Below are 20,274 nucleotides of genomic sequence, written 5' to 3'. Positions count from 1 at the left end.
CACATGCCCGAACTTTGATGTGGAATCTCGCCATGATCCACACCGTAACACACATGCGAAGATGAATCCACCTTCGGTCCAATGCCTCTCATTGTCGGTGGAAACTGAAAACCTTTGCGGGCTAACGAATGGGCACGTCGCTGCTAACCGCACGAGGGAGTGTCTGAGAAGACCACCAATGCATGCATGTGTCCCGAACGTGTATGTATGAAAGGGTTGTGTAATGCTTTAAATAACCAATTCAGAACTTTGATGTGGCATATATACATGACTCACAAAATGATCAATAATCCCACGTCACGGAGGCTCGCGACTAGTAGTGTACTGATGGATCCCCCCCCCACACACACACACGGAGACACACATCCCACACCACCACCTCCATTCTGAGGCATGTCAAACTTTCTCTGCAGTGAACATGTGACCAAAGGAGTGTCGTGTTAAAGTTTGACAAAAAACCACTGTTCAAGATATCTTCCGATATTCCGCTTACCATTGTCTGATCGATAAGATAAATCGACCGATACATCAGCCGATATGGCGATAAATCGGTCGATATGCCGATAAACTGGCCGATTTACCCCTTATCATGGGTCGACCAATAAGTTCCCGATAAGCGATATCCCCAACATTGCAAAAAACAGAGATCATTTGACCCACTTTATACATTGATTGATTTCCTAGGGATTTAATGGGCAAAAATCAAATTTGAGCTACATGTGCACCAATCATATGTATGTCCCCGGGTGCATGTTTCCCTGTGAAAGAAATTTCAAAACATTGAGAGTATTGATTTTTTTAATTTTAGTAAATCCAAAACTTAGTTGCAATTCATGAAACTTATCGTGGTGTCATATATGGACACCAGTAGATTGTGATATTGTATTTTTCGTCAAATTTGAGACAAGTTTTGATATAATCTACTTACAAACGAGAGATTGTTAATAACTGGCAACCAATGTGTCATACGGAATATTTATTCGGACCATGTGCATTTGAAAGTGCAACTATCCCTGGGTGGTTTTGGTAATTATTAACAACATATAGATCATTGAGCTAATGCTATTTCAAGATAAATATTTCAGGAAAGCTCAATGATTGGCATTGCATGGATTAGAAATGTGGACCCCTCAAAATGCTAAGGACAAAATATTGGCTCAAGCTCTAAAGCTCAAGACTCTACATTTTTACTTCTAGTGATCCAAGATCACATTGAGTCCATAGGAAAACCCAATACTATTAAAAGGGGATGAGGTGTTGCTTAATGGGTTACTTGCTCAAAATGCTTAGTGATATGCTCCAAAAACCCTCAACCACTTTCTCATATCCACATATGTCCCAAACCAAAAGTCAAACTCGGCCCCACCGAAACATTCCATCCGGCACCACCGAGTTTTCTTGACATAGCCACTGCCACAAACCCTAGTCACTTCGATCTCACCGATAGGGATCTCGGCCTCACCGAGATTGGATTGCAAACTCTCTGTTTCCCTTCGTAACGTTTCGGTCCAACCGAGATGAGTGATCGGTCCCACCGAGTTCGCAATGCAAGCTCTGTGTTTCCCCTTTGTAACGTTTCAGTCTCACCGAGATGAACGGATCAGTCCCACCGAGTTTGCCTGACCAACTCTCTGGTTAGCTTATCACCAAAATCGGTCCCACCGAGTTTGTGTAATCTCTCTCACCAAGATTATGTTCTTCCCTAACCCTAATTAAATCGGTCCCACCGAGTTGACATGTCGGTCCCACCGAAAATCCTAACGTTCACACTTTGAACTAAATCGGTTTGACCGAGTTTCATTATTCGGTCCCACCGAGTTTGGTGATTTGTGTGTAATGGTTAGATTTTGTGTGGAGGCTATATATACCCATACACCCACTCTTCATTCATGGAGAGAGTCATCAGAACATGCCTACACTTCCAACATTCATTTTCTGAGAGAGAACCACCTACTCATGTGTTGAGACCACAATATTCCATTCCAACCATATGTATCTTGATCTCTAGCCATCTCCAAGTTTCTTTCCACTCAAATCATCTTTCCACCAAATCCAAATCAGTGAGAGAGAGTTGAGTGTTGGGGAGACTATCATTTGAAGCACAAGAGCAAGGAGTTCATCATCAACACACCGTCTATTACCTTTTGGAGAGTGGTGTCTCCTAGATTGGTTAGGTGTCACTTGGGAGCCTCCGTCAAGATTGTGGAGTTGAACCAATGAGTTTGTACGGGCAATGAGATCGCCTACTTCATGAAGATCTACCCTAGTGAGGCAAGTCCTTCGTGGGCGATGGCCATGGTAGGATAGACAAGGTTGCTTCTTCGTGGACCCTTCGTGGGTGGAGCCCTCCATGGACTCGCGCAACCGTTACCCTTCGTGGGTTTAAGTCTCCACCAACGTGGATGTACGATAGCACTATCGGAACCACGCCAAAAATCTCTACATTGTATTTGCTCCCTCCAAACTCCTCCCTTTACCTTCATGTGCAATGTTTTACATTCCGCTGCTATACTCTTAGACTTGCATGTGTAGGTTGATTAATTAACTAGTGCTAAGTTGCTAAAATCTGCCAAGACTTAAAATTGGGAAAAGGCTAGATTTTTATTTGGTCAAGTAGTCTAATCACCCCCCCCCCTCTAGACATACTTTCGATCCTACAAGTGGTATCAGAGCTTTGGTCTCCATTTGCCTTTATTTCCATAGCTTTGGTGATCATAGCCTTGGTTTCACAACCTAGGAGAGTATGGCGTCTAGCGAGGGAAATTACCACCATAGAGATCCTTACTTTGATGGTACTAATTTTGCTAGTTGGAAGCATAAGATGAAAATGCATATTCTTGGACATAACCCCGCCGTTTGGGCTATTGTGTGTATTGGCTTGCAAGGTGAATTCTTTGATGGGAGAGAACCAAACCGTGAAGCTACCGCAGAAGAGTTGAAGATGCTGCAATACAACGCTGAAGCTTGTGATATCCTCTTCAACGGATTGTGCCCCGAAGAATTCAACAAAATCAGCCGTCTTGAGAATGCAAAGGAAATTTGGGATACTTTGATTGATATGCACGAGGGTACCGACTCTATCAAGGAATCCAAATTGGATGTGCTTCAAACTCAACTTGACAAGTTCAAAATGAAGGATGGTGAAGGTATCATTGAAATGTACTCTAGGCTTGCTCTCATCACAAATGAGATTGCCGGCTTAGGAAGTGAAGAGATGACCGATAGATTCATCATCAAGAAGATCCTAAGGGCCTTGGATGGAAAATATGATATCATGTGCACAGTGATCCAAATGATGCCCAATTACAAAGATCTCAAGCCAACAGAAGTCATTGGAAGAATTGTTGCTCATGAGATGTCACTCAAGGATAAGGAAGAGCTTCACAACAAGTCAAGTGGTGCTTACAAAGCCTCATGTGATGCCCCTACATCATCAAGTGAGAAACAAGCCTTCAATGAAGAATTGAGCCTAATGGTGAAGAACTTCAACAAGTTCTACAAGGGTAGAAGCAAGGAGAGAAGTTCCAAGTCAAGGTCCTACAATGACAAAAGATCTTTGAGTCGTGAACGTAATTGCTACAATTGTGGGAGACCCGGACACTACTCCAATGAGTGTATGGCTGCCTACAAAAGAAGAGAAGATTCACCCAAAAGGAGAAGTAGAAGAGAAGAATCACCATGAAGAGAGAGAAGGAGTAGAGATGACCGTTATGAACGAAGAACATCACGGAGAAGCAGGTATTCAGACAGGAAGGACAAATCATCAAGGAGCTACACAAAACGAAGACATCAAGCTCATGTTGGTGAATGGGTATCCGGCTCTGACTCCGACAATTACTCTGAGAGAAGTTATCACTCCGACTCCGAATATACTCAAGATGAAGGTGTTGCCGGTCTAGCACTTGTGTCAACCAACTCCTACGACATATTTGAGTCACCAAATGAAGGAATTGGAAGATGCTTCATGGCTAAAGGCCCAAAGGTATCACACCCCGAGTATTTTGATTTCAATAGTGATGAAGATGATTTGCTAGGTGATGATGATTTACTTGTTGACAATTCTAGTGATGAAAACTATGATGAACTTGCTATTAATCATGCTAATCAAGATAAAACGAATGATGATGATAAGAAGGAGATTGAGCGTCTAACTAAAGAACTAAACACTCTTAAGTTAGCTCATGAAACTACCTTGGAAAATCATCGAGAGCTTTTACAGACTCATGAAAAGTTATGCTTTGAAAAGCTCAACCTTGAGCAAGAGCATGGGTTCTTAAGGGCAATCAATGATCATCTTCGCAAGAAAAGTACTTCTTACATTGCCAAGCGTTTACTCTTGTCTACTTACATGCCACAAGTTAAATCTAGCAACAAAAGTAAGAAAGATTCTTCATCTAGTAGTAAAAATAATCATGCTAAATCCAATGTTGTTGCTTCTAGTAGTTCTCTTGATTCCACTAATGATTCTCTTAACCAAGTTACACTTGAGCAAGAAAATATCTTATTGAAGGGAATTATAGAGAAAGGTGTTTACAAGAGCCTTGTCGGAAGTAAGCAATTTGAGGAAATTGTACGCAAGCAAGGAAGACACCGGAAGAATCAAGGTGTTGGTTTTGAACGGAAGTTCAATGCCAATGGAGTTGAGTGGGAAGAAGATCAATACCCGAAGATGAAGTTTGTTCCTCAACAAGACAAGTATGATCCTACTTATTTTCAAGGGACACAAGCTCAAGATGATCTTCCTCCACAAGACCACAAGCTAAAAGGCAAGGACAAGCTTCAAGAGGAGATTGATGCATTTGAAGAAGCCCCCAAGGCCTTGGTCAAGTGGGTTCCCAAGACTACATCAAGTATGACTACAACTCCAAGGATTCCCATCAAGATGATGTGGATCCCAAAGAAGAAAACTAGAGAGTTCTTGAGGGTGACTCCGCCAACAAACTTCACTCATATCTTTTGGCAAGGACATGTGCAAACAACTTCCACATCTTTCACTAGTTCTAGGAGTCACAAACCCTCTTGTTGATAAGACAAGGGACAAGGTAACCTAATGCTTTCATGGACATCATCTTGTGTTAACATTACTCTATGTCTATGGATATCCTTGTTTGTTCCTTGTGGGACTAACCTGTGTAGGTATTGAAAGTGCAACTCACTCCAATGGATTGCTCTGAATGATCTACATCAACATTGAGCATCTGCATCTTCAACACCTACATGAAGTCATCATCGACATAACCCAAGGTTATGTCGTCCATCTTATGGGGGATATCACATCTAGGGGGAGCTTTACTCTAACCAATTGAGCTAAAGCAACTCTAATGGTGTGAACACAACAATGAATTATGTAAAAGTGGTAACCCCACTTGTGCTTAAATGATGAGTATGACCTACGATCAAATGTTTTCATTTGACTCCTCAGTCAATATACTCGTATATTGATGACCTAGTCATTGCCAATTGATTGATAGATGCTAGAGTGTTTGTGCATGATTTGTCGCATATTTAAATTTGCCATTTTATTGTGTGAGCATGTTGATTGCATATTTTACTCATTCAAGGACATCCACTTGTTGTTTTTATTATTTGGAATTTTCTCCTTTGCCAAGTGGATGGAAAAGAATGCCTAAGAACCTCCTCCAGCTATCTATGCTTTTATCGTCTCAAACTCTATTCATGCTACATCACAAAGTTCGATCAAGTCAGATTCGAACCACTCTGTGTGAGGAGTACTCGGAGTCCCCGATTCGTCATAGACTTAAACTTCCAAAACCTCTTTGTGCATTTCGGTATGACCGATTCATCCAGTTTGGTCACACCGATATCACTAAGTTGATCTAGGTTTTCAATCTCGGTGCAACCAATTTGAACTTTTCGGTCACGCCGAGTTGTAGTAATCGCTTGCGATTCTACATCTCAGTGCCACCGAGTTGTTCCACTCGGTCAAACCGATAGGGTCGGGATATATAAACCCACGGGTGAGATTTTGGAAATTTCTTCAAAACCTCTCAGCCCGCGCGTGTCCTGCTCTGCCTCCTCGGGTCTTCGGATCATCTCCTTGCCGCCAGCGATCTCCCTCCGCTGGTTTCCATCACCATCAACGGAAATTTGCTCCGCCGTTGTCGCCGTAGCGAACTCCCGCCGAACTAGGGTATGTGTTCGACTCTTTGTGCTATTTCCTTACTCCGATTCATAGCACATTGCTTTGTCATGATCTTTACCACGTATGAGAACACTCCATCCAAAGAAAACATCCTTTAGGTTAGATTTGATTCGAAAATTTAGGGTTAGGTTTCCACCGAACACATCTTGGACCGACCGAGTTGTAGAAATTGGTCGCACCGATTTGGCTTAGGCCATTGCACATGCGTTTTCGGTCTGACCGAAAATTGCAAATTGGTGTGACCGAGATCGATTCTCTGTGAAACCCTAACAGTCTCGGTGCCACCAAACTGTGACTCGGTCTGACCGAGTTCACTAGTTTAGGTTCCAAAATTGCTTCGGTATCACCGAGTCTAACAAATCAGTAGCTCCGAAACGCTTTATGTGGAGAACTAAAACTAAGTTTTTTGAGTCATCTGTTTTGCAAAAACTCTGCACTTTGGGATGCTCATATATTCTACCTCATCTATATCTATTCACAGGGTTTGCTGTCAGTGAAATTGCCAAGATGTCTGACCAGAGTGCCAGTCAGAACAGATCTGAAGAACAAGTGCAATTGAGTGAGGGTTCTGATCCCTCAAGCAGCTATGATGAGGGCAGCAGGAGCACACCTAGTAACTTGCCCAAGGCAGCCACCAGGTCAAGGAAGAAGAGAACCTCAGATTCTGAGGATGAGGATTATGTGGCTGTAGAAGAAGAAGTCAACTCAAAGAAGAAAGTCTTGAAGAAGGAGTATGGCACAGCTGCAACAACAAAGCCAGCCTTGAACAAGAAGGCACCAGCAAAAAATGATTCCTATGTCTAAGGCCAGAGCCTCCACTCAAGAAACTATGGAGTTCACTCTTGAACCCGAAGAAGCTGGAGATGGCAAGAAGAGGAAGGAGAGGGTCAAGAAGACCACTGCCAGAGTCCTTCGGATATCATCCATGTTTAAAGATCCAGCAGAAGAAGAGGAAGAGGAAGAGGATGCTGCACCAGCACCAAAGTCCCAAAATCTTATGGGAGATGCAATCAAGTTAGGGGCTGCCACATGAAAGCCCAAAACTGCTCCCAAATCAACAGCTCAAGCTCAGAAGCCTTCTAAGTCTAAGAGAAGCACCAGAAATATCCCAGCCAAAGAGAAGAACAAGGCCCCAGTGCCTGAAGCTGAAGAACAGGATGATGGATCCCTTGTATTGAGGAAACTAAAACCCAAGATTCCAGACCACAATGATGCTCATCCTGTGGCTGAGGACATGCATATCAGGAAAGATGCAGGACTAAGATTGTGGAGACAGTCTGATCCCTATGTTGTGAGGAGGAGGACTGTAGTAGATTACATGTTTCATACCAAAGAACAACAAGACTTCTATGAGACTATTCTGCTTGACAAGAAGCCAATTGTCTGTGACATGAGATGGGTTGATTGGGAATACATCAAAGAGAATGAAGATCACTTCCCAGGTGTACAAGATAGCTTCAAAGCTTGTGGAGTCGATGAGTTTGTGGGTCAAAAGTTGACCAAATGGAATGATGAGCTAGTCATGCAATTTTACTCCATTGCTCACTTCTATCCAGATGGAAAGATAGTATGATGTCTAAAGGTACAAGGTACCAATCTACTGTTGAAGAATGGGCCAAGCTGATTAATGCCTAGAAGAACATGAGGATGACTTGGATGTGTATGCCAAGAAGAAGAAAGAGCACGACTCTATGGCAAACATGTACAAAGAGATCCCTGGTAAAACTTTGGAGACACACAAGCTTGGATCTGTACACTGCCTACCATTAACACCATCTTAAGGCATACTTTGCTACCCAAGTCTGGAGATCACAATATGATTAAAGGACATTCCATCAACTTGCTGCAAATATTTGATCTACCTCAAAAATTCAAGGTCATGATTCTAATTGTAGAGACAGTCAAGAGGACAACAGCAGATCAGAAAAGATCTTGTGGGTATGCTCCACACATTCAAGAGCTCATCAACTCAAAGATGGGCACATGCACCTACCTGTTGGACAAGGAGCACTTACCTCTGTACCCTGAATTTGAAGACAACACAGTTGTGATGAATGAGAATGAACCTTCATCAGCTCAAGCACAGGAGAAGAGAGCTAAGGCTAAGGCAGAGAAAGCTGCAAGGATGCCAAGTGTAGAGGAAGCATCTCAGGTGTTCTTGAAGAGTAAGCAAGATCAGCTAGCATATCTGATCCAGTCTACTTTGAGGATTGAGAAGGGCTTGGCCACCCTGACTCAGAATCAGGAGAGCTTGGAGAGGATTGTTGAGATAAAATTCTATGATCTTGATTTGAAGGTTATTGATATACAGACAGCTGTTGAGCAGCTCCTGGAGGAAGCTAAGGAGAGGAGAGGAAAGGTAACTACGGATGCTTCTCAGCGTGTGCCACGAGGTCAGAGGTCTACTGCAGTGCCAGTAATAGATTCTAGAGCTACATCGTCAACACCAGCAGCTACAGCTTCAGTGCCACCTCCAGCACCCACTCCACCAGCTCCAACTACATCAACAGATGCCTTAGTCCTTGGAGTTCTCTCTACACCACCTCCCGAAGACCGAGCCTGAGAGACGCATAGCACTATGCATTTTCAATCTTTTTGGTAACTTGTTGCCAAAGGGGGAGAAATGTATAGATCATAGGCTTCAAGAGAGAGTGTTTTGCTTCTTTGTCTCTCTTGCTTTTCGTTGAACGTTATTGTGTGCTTGGTTGATACTTTATGTTTGTGTGAGATACTTGGTTGATCATGTGTTTGATCATATGCTACTTTAATGCTTGCTTGGATGATATTATCTCTTCTATCCCGTATATGATCATTCACTTGGCTTGGTGATGAGTGCATGCTTTTAATTTCTGTCATCTTGAGCGCTCCACCAGGATGTATGTGACATGGAAAAGAAACCCATGATCTTAATCGATTGTGCATTTGCATGTAAAAGCAATTTTTAAATAATGCACAAATTTAGGGGGAGCTCTTGCTTATCACATACTTCTCAAAGCGACGATGTATTTCAATCTTATGGTAATTTGTCGAAGCTTTGATCTATATGTTGTCATCAATTACCAAAAAGGGGGGAGATTGAAAGTGCAACTATCCCTGGGTGGTTTTGGTAATTATTAACAACATATAGCTCATTGAGCTAATGCTATTTCAAGATAAATATTTCATGAAAGCTCAATGATTGGCATGGCATGGATTAGAAATGTAGACCCCTCAAAATGCTAAGTACAAAAGATTGGCTCAAGCTCTAAAGCTCAAGACTCTACATTTTACTTTTAGTGATCCAAGGTCACATTGAGTCCATAGGAAAACCCAATACTATTAAAAGGGGATGAGGTGTTTCTTAATGGGTTGCTTGCTCAAAATGCTTAGTGATATGCTCCAAAAACCCTCAACCACTTCCTCATATCCACATATGTCCCAAACCAAAAGTCAAACTCTGCCCCACCGAAACATTCCATCCGGCGCCACCGAGTTTTCTTGACATAGCCACTGCCACAAACCCTAGTCACTTCGGTCTCACCGATAGGGATCTCGGTCTCACCGAGATGGGATTGCAAACTCTCTGTTTCCCTTTGCAACGTTTCGGTCCAACCGAGATGAGCGATCAGTCCCACCAAGTTCGCAATGCAAACTCTCTGTTTCCCCTTCATAACGTTTTGGTCTCACCGAGATGAGCGGATCGGCCCCACCGAGTTTGCCTGACCAACTCTCTGGTTAGCTTATTACCAAAATTGGTCCCACCGAGTTTGTGTAATCAGTCTCACCGAGATTACGTTATGCCCTAACCCTAATGAAATCGGTCCCACCGAGTTGACATGTCGGTCCCACTAAAAATCCTAACGTTCACATTTTGAACTAAATCGGTATGACCGAGTTTCATTATTCAGTCCCACAGAGTTTGGTGATTTTTGTGTAACGGTAAGATTTTGTGTGGAGGCTATATTACCCCTCCACCCACTCTTCATTCGTGGAGAGAGCCATCAGAACATGCCTACACTTCCAACATTCATTTTCTGAGAGAGAACCTACTCATATGTTGAGACCAAGATATTCCATTCCAACCATATGAATCTTGATCTCTAGCCTTCTCCAAGTTGCTTTCCACTCAAATCATCTGTCCCCCAAATCCAAATCAGTGAGAGAGAGTTGAGTGTTGGGGAGACTATCATTTGAAGCACAAGAGCGATGAGTTTATTATGAACACGCCGTCTATTACCTTTTGGAGAGTGGTGTCTCCTAGATTGGTTAGGTGTCACTTGGGAGCCTCTGTCAAGATTGTGGAGTTGAACCAAGGAGTTTGTATAGGCAAGGAGATCGCCTACTTCGTGAAGATCTACCCTAGTGAGGCAAGTCCTTCGTGGGCGATGGCCATGGTGGGATAGACAAGGTTGCTTCTTCGTGGAACCTTCGTGGGTGGAGCCCTCCGTGGACTCGCGCAACCGTTACCCTTCGTGGTTTGAAGTCTCCACCAACATGGATGTACAATAGCACCACCTATCGGAACCACGCCAAAAATCTCTGTGTCTACATTGTGTTTTCTCCCTCCAAACTCCTCCCTTTACCTTCATGTGCAATGTTTTACATTCCACTGCTATACTCTTAGACTTTCATGTGTAGGTTGATTGCTTGACTAGTGCTAAGTTGCTAAAATCTGCAAAGACTTAAAATTGGGAAAAGGATAGATTTTTATTTAGTCAAGTAGTCTAATCACCCCCCCTCTAGACATACTTTCGATCCTACAGCATTACACCGTGCCATGCTCGGTTAAGCAGTAAAGCGGGAGAATGAAACATCAAAAAGAAATATACGTGCCGCCACGTGCCCCGTGTGGCGTGTGAGCAGGCGTGAGTTGACGGAACGCATGCGAGCAGTCCGCCGTGCAGGCAGACCGGGAGGCGTGCGTGCAAGTGTGTGAATTGATGGGAGGCGTTTTCGCTGCGCAGTGTCACCAGGAGGCATGCGAGTAGCTGTGTGAAATTATTGTATAGGAATGCCACAAGTCCGCCGCGCAAGCTCACTGGGAGGCAAGATAGCCTTTGACTACCGCCCGCCTCACTCCCACTGGTCCGTATTAATGGAGCGCCCGAGCGGCCGCACCCCTATCCTCTCCACACACACACACACTACTCTCTCTCTCCGCCCGCATCCTCGACACCGATCTCAGTCGTCAAAGCCGTCTGTGTATGAGGATGTCGCTGAAGCGCCCCATCGGAGGGAGTGGTGACGCCGGGGCTACTGAGGCACCAGAGCATGGCATGAATATGGAGACGAAGGATGCCATCACTGCTGACGAGGTGGAGAACAAGACTGCCAACAAGTGGAGGAAGACCGAGAAAGAACCGCAAGCGACTCTAGCAGGCCTAGACTCCATCAGCAGCCTCCTCAATGATATGTTGACAGTCATCATATCCCTCCTCCCAATCAAATATGGGGCGAGGACAACCGTCCTTTCCCGGCAGTGGCCCCCCCTATGGCTCTCCACCCCTCTCGACCTCCTCGAAGCCCACGAGCTCTGCCATGGCTATCGCAAAAGCTTGGATGCATTCTCCCAGATCCTTGGCAGTCACCATGGCCCAATCAAAGGCCTTATCATGGGCAAGTTTCATTCCAATGGCAAGGACTGAGCCAAGCTTGACGAGTGGTTCTGATCCCCCGCCCTAGATCACCTCAAGGAGCTCAGTTTTAATGATGGGCATATGTGCTCGCTGCCAATATCCGCACGCCGCTTCGCGCCCATGCTGCGCCTCGCCAAGTTCATGAACTGCCATCCCCCTTAATGACGCATCCGCTCTTTTTCTACCACGACTGATGAACCTCGAGCTCATCGCCATCTGCATCCAAAAGGATGACATGGAGCGACTACTCCACGATTGTATTGCACTCAAGTTCCTTCGTCTTCGGGCGATGAATTGGTCGGGTAGCTTCCACATCACCTCCATGAGTCTCCGAACTATTTATGTGTGTTGCAGGTGCTGCAACAAGAGATCACAAAAGGTGGATCACAATATGGTCATTGAGGACACACCTTCACTTGAGAGATTACTTGTAGTTGATCAACAAGGTCCAACAAGAATCAATGTCATTTCTATGCCGAAATTGATAGTGGTGGGCTACTCGTCTATCAAATACTCCGAACTTGTTATTGGATCCACACCCGTTCAGGTACAGCAGCCGCCTTCTACCTCTCCTTCTTGATATCAACATTATTTCTAATTTTGAAGATGTATGTTTGTCTGTCATCCAGAAAAGGTTGACCCGGAAGTTTACAATGACAATGTACTACGATTTCTGAAGGAATTTTGGAGGATTTCAGGACATACACCCCCACCCCATATTGGTTGCTTGATTCATATGGTTACAATCCATAAGCATTTATGCTTTGCATTTATTTGTACTAGTTTTCTTAGGGAATTTTTCATCCACTCCAACCGCTTGCAAAGAAGGCTACATTTTTCTAGATTGTAATCAAATGCCCATGTTAATTATGTCAGATCGAAGATGGCACGTTGGTCATTTTACAAATCCTGCAAACCAACTAGGCCTGTAGTAGTGTTCAAAACTGCATGTAGGCACTAACATGTTCTCTTCTTCTGCAGATAATAATAGGCCTGGGGTGGACAATGTGATACAGTATAACGACAATCACATTGAATGCCTAGATCTGCATCTTGCAAAAATTACTTTGAACTCCTACTGAGGGACCTTACCGGAGATTATATTCTCCAGGTTCTTTGTTGTCAGAGCAAGGGTGCTGAAGGTAATGAGGTTGGGCATGCATTTATATCAAAAAAAATGACTGGTTTGTTGATCAGTGCCGATAGCTACTACAGAATGGAAAAGGCTCCAAAAAAGTTAAATTTCATACTGGAACTGCATATGACAGAGTAATCGGAAGTCATTGTGTCAACCCCATACATGACTTGTTAGCGTCTGATCCCTTTGTAGAAATGACGAGGTCTCGAAACCAGCCTTACTATTGGTATTTTTTAGTTTGAAGCTCTCTTAAATATATGTTCAGCTGATCAGCATGGGCGTTTGCAGCTGAATGAGCTGAATTTCATTTCTAATAGCAGTTTGAACCTTGTAGTGTTCGAATTTGAGCCATGTAACTCTGGAATTTGAACCTTGTAATATTTCGTGCTTTTGTGGTACAATCGTTGAAATGGCATCGTATGAGACTCGTATATTGGTAGTACTATTTTGACCTTAATATGCAATAGACTTAGATTGTATTAACCATTCATGACCAGGGATCCAGCCGGAAGCAGAGCAATAGCAAGCATCGTCGCAACAAGATGTAGATGATTAGATGCTCGTTTCTCCTAGTTTAGTATGCATGTAATTGCTTACTTTGGTGTGTGGAAATGTTATGTTTGTAGTCACTTATGTAATTGTATGCTTAATTTGGTTATGCTTAATTTTCCTTATATCGCACACACCTTCACCTGGCTGACCATTTCTTTTGTGTTTCCTAATCACAAACAGTTCGTCCGAGTGAATTGTATGCCGTATATCGCACACACCTTCACATGTTTGACCATTTCTTTTGTGTTGCCTAATCACAAAAAGTTCATCCGAGTGAACCGTATGTCGTATATAGCACACACTTTCATCTGGCTCCCTGTTTCTGTTCTTCTGCCTCATCGCAAACAGTTCATTGAACTGAACCGTATTTGATGTATCCACCATTGCAAACGCAACTAAAATCTAAACCATGTTTGATGTATCCAGCAACGCAAACGTTTTGCATCTTTTTTGATGGTTTTATTACATCACTGTTTCCGGTTACTGCATCGCACACAGTTTTATGCAAGGGTCTTTGATCGTAGTGTTGCATTAGCAGCATCCTGCAGTAGTGAAAACAAGCAAGAATTATGCAAAATGATATTGACGCTGGAGCAGGAGATTAATGACTTATGGGAGGAAAATTCCATCCCTAAGCGTAAGCTGAGGAGGAATTGTGAAGCTACTACCTCATCACCACCACCACCATCACCTTCTTCACCATGAAAGGAGACTTGACTGTCGGGTATGGGCACTCCCCTTGGCTTGTGCCAAGCTTGGGGAAGGTGCCCCGGTATCGTATCACACCACCTCTTTTTCCCTTATTTATCTTAGTTCAATCTTTAGTTATCTTTTGAATTAGTTGAATAAAAGTTTAGTTCGATCTTTTTCGAGTGTTTTGCTTAGTGATCAATCTATCTTTGTAATTGTGTGCGAGATATATAATAAAGTTTAGTTTGAGTTTTGCTTTCTTTACCTTTTTGTTTTAATCAAAATAAAAATGAAAATGAATAATGAAAAAGATCATATGCTAATCGTATGGTAAGTATGATATCACATAAGGAAAAGTATAAGTAGTAAAATTTATTGGATATTGACAAACATAGCATTAGTCAATTGTGCAATTCATGAAAGAATTGATAAGGGAAGAGAAGATTCACATGCAAATATACTATCTTGGACATCTTTTATGATTGTGAGCCCACATCAAAATATTTTATGCCAAACTTGTTGACGTTGGACAAGGAAGACAATGTAATGATTTATGCTTGTTCATATTCACATAGAAGTTATATAGTCATAGAGCCTTTAACATGTGGTGCTTGCCCCTATCTTTGCTAGCCAAAAAGTTGCGCACTAAGTAGAGATACTACTTGTGCATCCAAAAACCCTTAAATCCAAGTCTTGTTTTGAGAGTCCACCATACCTACCTATGTATTGAGTAAGATCCTTCAAGTGAGTTGTTATTGGTGCAATAAGGCAATAAATATTGCTTCTAAAAGTGTTGGATCATTTAGTGTAAGAGAAAAATGAGCGTTGTACAAACTTGTGATGGCAAAATAATAAAGGTGACAGACTGCATAATAAAGGTTGCTATCACAAGGGGCAACATAATGTGACATTCTTTTGCACTAGGAGATTGAGCATACAAACCAAAAAGCACATGACAACCTCTGCTTCCCTCTGCGAAGGGCCTCTTTTACTTTTATGTATTTACTTTTATGCCAGAGTCAAATTATTCTTCCCTATTCCTTTTTATTTTCTCTTTTGCAAGCATCATGTGGTGAGGAAAGATCTAGGCACATATATCCAGTTGAATATGGGTGGGCATGAGTTATTATTGTTGACATCACCATTGAGGTGAATACGTTGGGAGGTGAAACCATAAGCCCCTATCTTCCTATGTGTCTGGTTGAAACTTTTTGCTCATGGGTATGCCGTGAGTGTTATCAATCATAGAAGACTATATGATGGTTGAGTATGTGGACTTGCCAAGAAGCTTCGAAGCGTGACCCTTCCTGAAAAGATGATGAATTGTGGTTGCAAAGTTGACTGAGAACATAGTTTGTTGGTTTTCAATAGATTTTATGCTTTATACTTCGATGTTGTGATGAATTGTTACTTGTTCATGAGAAGTTTATGATAAAAGTTATGTGGTAAATCTATGATAAAGTTTGTTGCTGTTATAATAATATGCATGATGCTTCTATGTCCGTAAATTTATTTTTATCTACACCTCTCTCTCTCTAAGAATGTGAACATGTTTTTCGATATCGGTTTTTCGGTTGAGGACAAGTGAGGTCTAAGCTTGGCGGAGTTGATACGTCCATTTTGCATCATGTTTACCTATTGTTATTTACTATGTTTTTATGCATAATAATGCTTTTCAGAGTAATTCTAATGCCTTTTCTCTCATAATATGCAAGGTTTACACAACGAGGGAGAATACCGGCAGCTGGAATTCTGGACCTGAAAAAGGTACGTCAGAGTTACCTATTCTGCACATCTCCAAATGAGCTGAAATTTACGAAGAATTTTTTGGAATATATGAAGAATATTGGAGCAAATTACTACTAGAGGGGGCCCACCAGGTAGGCACAACCCACCTAGGCGCAATTGGGAGCCCAGGCGCGCCCTGGTGGGTTGTGCCCTCCTCGGCCCATCTCCGGTGCCCCTCTTTTGGTATATAAGTCATTTTGACCTATAAGAAATAAGGAGAGGACTTTTGGGATGGAGCACCACCGTCTCGAGGCGGAACTTGGGCGGGAGAACTTTTGCCCTCCGACGGAGCGATTTCGCCCGGGAACTTCCCTCCCGGAGGGGGAAGTCATCGTCATCACCAACAACCCTCTCATCTTTGGGAGGGCAATCTCCATCAACAACTTCAACAACACCATCTCCTCTCAACCCCTAGTTCATCTCTTGTGTTCAATCTTTGTACCGGAACCTCAGATTGGTACATGTGGGTGACTAGTAGTGTTGATTACATCTTGTAGTTGATTACTATATAGTTTATTTGGTGGAAGATTATATGTTTAGATCCATTATGCCATTTAATATCCCTCTGATCTTGAGAATGATTATCATTTGTGAGTAGTTACTTTTGTTCTTCAGGTCACGGGAGAAATCTTGTTGCAAGTAATCATGTGGACTTGATATGTGTTCGATATTTTGATGATATGTATGTTGTGATTCCCTTAGTGGTGTCATGTGAACGTTGACTACATGGCACTTCACCATATTTGGGCCTAAGGGAATGCATTGTGGAGTAGTAATTAGATGATGGGTTGCTAGAGTGACAGAAGCTTAAACCCTCGTTTATGCGCTACTTTGTAAGAGACCGATTTGGATCCAAAAGACTAATGTTATGGTTAGATTTTATCTTAATACTTTTCTGTAGTTGCGAATGCTTGCGAGGGGGTTAATCATAAGCAGGAGGATTGTTCAAGTAAGAACAACACCTAAGCACCGGTCCACCCACATATCAAATTATCAAAGTAGCGAACACTAATCGAACCAACATGAGGAAAGTGACTAGATGAAATTCCCGTGTACCCTCAAGAATGCTTTGCCTACTATAAGAAACCGTTTTGGCATGTCCTTTGCCACAAAAGGATTGGGCTACCTTGCTGCACTTTATTTACTGTTACCTTTACTTGCTCGTTACAAAATATCTTGTTATCAAATTATCTGTTACCGACAATTTCAGTGCTTGCAGAAAATTACCTTGCTGAAAATCAGTTGTCATTTCCTTTTGCTCCTCGTTTGGTTCGAAAATCTTACTTATAGAAAGGACTACAATTGATCCCCTATACTTGTGGGTCATCAATGCATTGAAATGCAAATGATACAAACAAATCTGAAGATTGTCATATTCGATAGGACAAAGTCTATACCACAAGCAAAGCATGGACTAACACCCGATTGCCATTGGTGTAAAAGTTAAAAGTGCTAACTAAATTATTGACTCTAGTACAAGTGGGAGTCTATTAGAAATATACCCTAGAGGCAATAATATTGTATTATTATATTTTCATATTCATATTAAGTGTTTATATTTCATGCTATAACTGCTATGATCCTGGAATATGTGATTCAGTGGAAAACTCATATGCATGTGTGAAATGGTAAATGGATAAAATAAAAGTTCCTAGTCTCACCTCTAAGACTAGCTCAAGTGTTGTTGATAATCACATTTTCGAATCCTAGGATATCATTAAGTGTAATGACAGTCCTAAAATAACATTGAGATTATGACGTTGGAAGAACAATCATACTGAATCAACCCAAACTTGTTTGTTATGAATTGAGATAATATCGTCTGTAATCAATTGTAATAACATGGAGTGTTAGCATGTGATTTTGCTCCTTGGACCATGAGAGTATCATAGTCACTCCTTACTGTACGGTGGACTTTGGGTTGCTGAAACGTCACTTATAACACGGTGATCATAATGATAACTTACAGGCTCATCGGAAAGTTTGACAAGGGACTAGATAGCTCGAGAGTAGGACTTGCTCCTCTGAACATGGAGAGATGTTCTTAGGGCCCTCTTGGTGTGATGACATCCATCTTCGTCTAACTAGACACAGGTGACTACGTCACGGGGATGCCGGAACACAATAACAAGAAAGAAGAACAAAACCGATAACGAGGATTTCGGTATAGTAAGCATGTGATGACTTAGGGGGATACCAATGCATCCCGGGTTTTGTAAAGTATCGCAAAGCAAAGGGAACATCACATAATAACCAAAGGTTCACTCAAATATCATTAGTGTGCTCATAGGGATCTATAAGGACGTCGACGGTTCCGCTGTCGGTCATTGAATGAATGATTTCGTTCATGTCTATGAGTTAGCGAACCTACGGGGTCACAAACTTAAGGAAATCATGATCTATTGAGTGTTAGTAGGATGGGGTTGATGAGAATATATTTGTGGAATTGTTTCATTAATATTCGGCATAGTTCTGAGAAGATCTCAAAGTGTTTCGGGGTCACCGGAAGGGTTTCGGTTTATATCGGGTATTACCGACAAATATATATATATATATATATAGGTGAAAAATGTTTTCGATGATGTTAAATTATATAAAATGGTCTGTAAGTATTTGAAACAATTTTAGATTTAATTTAATATCAACATGCCTAAAAAGCCAAGAGGTGGAAGGCAACTTGGGCCACAAGGGCCCAAGTGGTGGAGGCGCCCCTACCCTAAGGAAGGAGGCCGAATAGGAGTGAGGGAGGAGTCCAACTGCACCCCCCCCCTTGGCCGGCGCCCCAAGGAGGCTTTCCCTCCTTGGTGGTAGCCCTCCCTCTCCCCTCTCATTTATATATACTTGAGGATTTGTGCTCTTTTGTACATACAAGTTTTGGAGCCTCCTCTAGTTCTTCTGTTTCTAGTTCTAGTTGGTCCTAGTTGACTAATTAGAGCTAGGATAATCCTCTTGTCCTCATAACTAGAAGCACTATGTGGTTCTAATCTTGTCCCTCTAATTCTCTAGCGACGATTAGCTCTGGACGATGAAGCGCTCCCAGATTGTGAAGCCCGCACGCTTGCAACCAAGTAGGGAGGTCGTGCTTTTGATCTTCAGTTTGAGGGATTGTTCATGGACAGTTCACGGGATTGTTCATCGACGGTTCGAGGGACTCCAAGTACGATCTACACCAACATGTTTTTCTTCTGCTGCTACTCGGTGCGGTAACGATCGTGATCCCAACCGGTTATGCATCTTCATATTGATCTTGATTGTGCGTAGGCCTGAAATTTTTGTTTTCTACTATGTTTCCCAATAGTGGCATCATGACCAAGGTTATATGAGTAGTTGCAGGTTGCGATCTAGATCACATGTGATTGTGAGGGTTGTTGTTCTTGCTATGCTTCCCTCGAGTGTTGTTTTGGTTCAATTCATCGATGGCATGGTGTCGCTTTTCACAAGGTTTTGACAATCGCTCGGCTTTGACCGTTGACGATCTGCTAACAGTTCCTCGGGCTCCGCCATAGTTGATAACAGTGAACCGTCGCGTACACAAGAGGGTGATGAAGATGGACGATCTTCTAGGTGTCACGCGTATTTGACGAAGTTTAGTGTGGGGCGAGATTTTTAGTTAAGTCTCTTCTTTCACACACCCCGAAACTTAATCTAGCATCAAGAATCATTGCTTGTTTTGTGCACGTAGATAGCTAGTATTATTTGGCTAAACTGTTTAACCGCATAACCAAAATTTTGCTAAAACCGATTAGAGGACGTCTAACTTGATTTTGCAAGGTATGCATACGATGTGGTATAGACTTCATCGTGATAATGAGTTTATGTATGAGATAATTATATGTTGTAATATTAAGTGGCATGCACGTCATGGCATGATGGCTTGAGCCATGAGATTGCCATGTTAATGTAAATATCATATAGATAGCCTACAGGTTATAGGTGACGATGGCAAATGTACACGGAGGACTCCGACGAGCAATTGACACGCATACGTTTCTCATATATGGTTTGCAAGTGATTATGTTTGTATTGTGTTTGTATCTACCATGTATACTTACCAATGACAGATGCCCATATCCTTCTTTCGCCGGCTAGAGCAACCCGGCATCTGATGGTGTCCTAGCTAGGGGGTCTCTCACCACGTCATCGCCTAGCCAGGTGAGCCGGGCCGAGGACCCCCATGTTGGTTCGGGAGTGGGCCATGTTAGACGGCCCATGGCATAGCAATGGAAGGCTTTTGAAAACTTGTCGTGTACTCCAAGACGCCAGATTCATCGTAGACTCGATTTCCTCATATGTAGCCGGCTAGGACAATATAACCCGAGGCCCCCTGG

This window comes from Triticum aestivum, chromosome 3A (assembly GCF_018294505.1).
Source record: "Triticum aestivum cultivar Chinese Spring chromosome 3A, IWGSC CS RefSeq v2.1, whole genome shotgun sequence".
NCBI lineage: Eukaryota > Viridiplantae > Streptophyta > Magnoliopsida > Poales > Poaceae > Triticum > Triticum aestivum.
The sequence above is the reverse complement of the archived record's forward strand: the minus strand, read 5'-3'. Positions refer to the sequence as shown.